The sequence below is a fragment of the Ricinus communis genome, chromosome 7 (genome assembly GCF_019578655.1).
Source record: "Ricinus communis isolate WT05 ecotype wild-type chromosome 7, ASM1957865v1, whole genome shotgun sequence".
NCBI classification, from domain to species: Eukaryota; Viridiplantae; Streptophyta; class Magnoliopsida; order Malpighiales; family Euphorbiaceae; genus Ricinus; species Ricinus communis.
The window spans coordinates 14,467,461-14,471,971 of NC_063262.1; the positions used below are offsets into that span (position 1 = coordinate 14,467,461).

The following is a 4,511-nucleotide window of genomic DNA, read 5'->3' on the forward strand; positions in this document are numbered from 1 at the left end:
GGCCCGTGGTGGCTCAGCACAGGCTAGGGCACGGCCTGGAAGAGGTCAACAGAAGCTGTTGCGTAGGATCAGCACGGCCTAGACTCTGCCTGTGCTGATCGGCACAGGCTTGACCACGACCGTGCTGAAGGGACTATATAGGCAAAAACAATTTGGTGAATTGGGGTTCCATTTTCTAACTTTATTTCCATTATACGAACTTAAACCATTTGTTTCCATACCTCAATTCTCGACTTTGGGAGATCAAATTCATGAATTGAAGGAAGGATTACACTTGTTTCAACATTAAATTGAAGATCAAGATAAGATTTGGGAGCATTCAAGAGGCAAATTAGGGTTTGCTATTCTGATTTGGAGGGTTTCTCATCCAACTTGAAGAAGAAGGGTGTACATGCCTTTAATTTACTTTTCTAATTCTATTCCTTATTTTGTGATGCTTATTAGTATGAGTAGCTAAATTGTCAAACCCAATTGGGGTTCCTATGTTGTTGGATTGAATTTTACTATTATGAGATTTTGATTGTCAATTCTTGATTCTTCTTACTTTTATTATTAATGAGAAATCACCTTATTCATGAGACGTTGTGAATTGTGGTATTTAGATTGCTTTATGTAATTGAGAGTAATCAAAAATTTGAATAGCAAGAACTGGTTAATAATCACTTAGAGATAAGGGTAATTGACTAGCCGGATTAAGAATTAACAAAGCTTAATAGAGGCGGGTTAAATCTTAATGCTAATCGAATAATCGATCGGTAGGAAGAGATTCGAACTTTAGGTTATTAGGTTTACGAATTCGGTTATCTCGAGAGGGAGACCGAATTCAGTTAAGACTTCGTCCAATTAATCAATTTAATCTCCATCTTCACTAAAATCCAATTAACTTAGGTCCCATAGGGTTTGCTTTTTCCTTCGAGAGTTTTCCTAAATCCTTTCAAATTATTTGACATTTAATTAATTGTTTGTTCATATTTAATCATATCATAACACTTAATTGATTTGTTTAGGTTAGATAACGTAAGACGCTACAGTAGGTCTAGGATCATCCTTTCCCGAGAATACGATCTTGATACTCACCATTTGTGCTAGTTTGCATCGATAGGTTCACTGCCTTAGATTGTAGCTATGTAAATAGCCTATCAAGTTTTTGGTGCCATTGCCGGGAAAGTTTTTGTGTGAACTAGAATGAACTTGTGTTTTTTTTAATTTAGCCATATTTATTTTTCTGTCTTTATTTTGTGTTATTTTATTCTTCCATTATTTTAACTACTTCTGTTCTTCGGTCGCTACATTCCATTTGTAGGTAGTTTATGACCAGGAGCTCCAACTCTGATCTTATAGAGCCTCTGTCTGATCTAGAACGATCCCTCAGACTTTTAAGGAAGCGTTTGCAATTAGAAGAGGAGGAGATTGAGGTTGAGGTACCTGCTGATAGACCAGAAGGGATGGAGAATCACAACGAAAATACCGCGGCAGATGCCAATAGAACGATGTACGAGTTTGCTAGACCGTCATTGGATGGGACACAAACGAGTATACTTAGACCGGTGGTGGCAGCTAAGAATTTCGAGATAAAGCCGAATGTGATCCAGATAGTACAACAGAGTGTACAGTTTGGGGGGCTGCCAAGCGAGGATCCCAATGCCCATATAGCCAACTTTTTGGAGATATACAACACTTTCAAGATAAATAGTACTACTGATGATGCCATCCGGCTGGGATTGTTCCCATTTTCTTTAAGGGACAGAGCAAAGAGATGGCTGCAATCCCTTCCACCGAACACTATCACCACCTGGAAATCTTTGGCTGAAGAGTTTCTTTACAAGTACTTTCCTCCAGCTAAGACTACTAAATTGAGAAATGACATTTCTTCTTTTGTACAGATGGACGACGAGACCATGTACGATGCCTGGGAGAGGTACAAGGACTTGTTGAGATGCTGTCCACACCATGGTCTACCAATATGGATGCACATTCAGACCTTTTACAACGATTTGAACCTTCCTACGAGGCAAATTGTGGACGTTGCAGCAGGTGGAGCTTTGAACAGCAAAACGCTAGAGCAAGCATAAAACCTAATAGAGGAGATGGCCATGAATAATTACCAGTGGCAATCCTCTAGGAGTCGGCCGATCAAACAAGGAATGGTCAACCAGTTAGACTCCACAGTAGCCTTGGCAGCTCAAGTGGAGCTTCTGACCAAGAAAATAGACCAGCTTCAGATGCCGGTTCCAGCTGCCCAAATAAGTCGTGAGTTTTGCAGTGGCCTGCACTACGATGTAAACTGTAATGCATGAGGTATGTTTGCTAGTCCTTTTACTTCATCTATTGTTTCTATTGACCACGAACAAGTTAATTACATGCAGAATGCATCGGGGCAGCAGAATAACCCTTATAGCAGTACATACAATCCTCGGTGGAGAATTCACCCCAATTTTAGTTAGTGCAACAATAATGCCCAGGGTCCACCAGGCTTTCAGAGACTGCATCAGCAGGAACCACAGCAGCAATAGCAAGCTGGACCATCAGAGCTTCTTCCACCAGCCGAGAAGCTGCTGATGAAGTTTGTCATGTCGACTGAGACAAGGTTCTAGCAGACCGACAGTGCTCTTAGAAATCAGCAAGCATCCATTCAGAACTTGGAAAATCAGATTGGGCAGATTTCTAAGATGTTGTCTGAAAGGCAACAAGGAGCGCTCCTCAGCACCATTGAGTCTAACCCGAGGGAGCACGTGAACGCCATTACTTTGCATTCAGGTAAATTAGTTTCAGCTCCTTCTAAGCCTGTTGTTGATGATGCCGCTATTGATGTGCAGATCGAGGTGAGTAGTAAGGTTAAGGAACCTGAGAGGCAAAAGGTGAAACCAATCCCAATCAGGGAGCGTCAACCCAGGATTCCTTATCCTGCTAGACTGAAGTAAGTAGAAGCACAAGAGCAGTTCAGTAAGCTTTTGGATATTTTTAGACAACTGCATATTAACTTGCCTTTTGTTGATGTGTTGGAGCAAATGCCGAAGTATGCCAAATTCTTGAAGGACATACTCAGCAACAAAAGCAAGTTGGAAGAGGTAGCATTCGTAAAGCTCAATGAAGAGTTCAAAGCACGTTACCAGAGAAACGTCACAACCCAGGGAGTTTTACTATTCCTTGCACTTTAGGTAATTTGTGTGTTGATGATGCATTAGCTGATTTAGGCGCTAGCATAAATATAATGCCCACAAGTATGTTTAATAAGCTAGGTCTAGGGGAAGCAAAATCCACTAAGACGTGTATTCAATTAGCTGATCATTCTATTAAGCTTCCTAGGAGGACTGTAGAGAATATGCTACTCAAGGTAGATAAATTCATATTTCTTATGGACTTTAGGGTTATGGATATGGATAATGAGCATGGTGTGCCTTTGATTTTAGGGAGACCTTTCCTTGCCACGGCTAGAGCCAAAATAGATGTATTCGAGGGAAAACTAGAGCTTAATATAGGGCATGACTGTATTACTTTCAGTTTACCACCATTCGAAAGTCCTCCCACAAACCATGTTCACGCCATTTGCGCTATTGATAGGATTGGTTTTACATATGAGAAACCACCACAGGATATACAAATTGATGATGCTCTACATGCTTTTTTGCCTGTTGATGTGTGTCAAACTTTTAAAGAAAACAACTTGTATCAATTCAAAACTTCGTGTTATGATACACCCGAGAAGGGTAGTTGCAAGTTTGATTATAACAGGTCATCTAGACGGGATTTGGAGTGCATGAGTATACATCCCAACTCGGTATGGAGAGCACCTCCTTAGCCATCTGCTGCACACATTAGACCGCCTCCTTGTGGTTATATGCCTCAGACCCCAGCTTACAATGCGCTCACCTTCTCAATTTGCCAACAGGGCAGGGATGCTGCTACAGAGTCCAGCTAAGGACTCGACCAAAAAGAAGCACTTTTTGGGAGGCACCCCAAAATTTTAATTTTATGCTTTTACTAACGTTTTTATTTTGTCAGTCGTTTGAAACACTTACTTAATATTTAAACATAGTTGTATGAATCTAGGGTTTGACTAATTTAAGTCGGAATTTTGGTAACTAGTGAAGACGGACTTCCCCGTTTGATTTGTTTACTTGATTTACGGCCTAATTGTGTGCGTATATGTGTCAATGCAGGTAGGGAGTTTGGCGACTCAAGATGGCGAAGGAAAGCCCGGACTCCACCCTTTCCACCACGGTTTCCATGGCCATCGCGGGCTACAACACCAGGTCGTGCTCATCAGCACGGCCGAAGTCAAGCCCGTGATGAGGTAGCTACAATCTAAGGCAGTGAACCTATCGATGCAGTCTAGCACTAATGGCGAGTATCAAGGTCGTATCCCTCGGGAAAGTAAAAGCCGAGAGTTACTACTTTGTTCTCTATTCTATTAACTTAAAATGAATGATGAATAATTTCTAAATTTCCTAATAACTACAACAGCTCTCGGCGTCCATCTGGTATCAGAGCCTCTGGTTTATCGGCAACCT

The 4,511-nt window shown here is 41.3% G+C and overlaps 1 non-coding gene across 1 annotated transcript; it reads right to left on the reverse strand.

The window, feature by feature from the left end:
- Nucleotides 1-1,850: 1,850 nt before the first annotated feature.
- Nucleotides 1,851-1,957, reverse strand: LOC112535772. The gene has a single exon (XR_003079851.1). It is a non-coding gene; the product is annotated as a small nucleolar RNA R71 (small nucleolar RNA).
- Nucleotides 1,958-4,511: the final 2,554 nt, after the last annotated feature.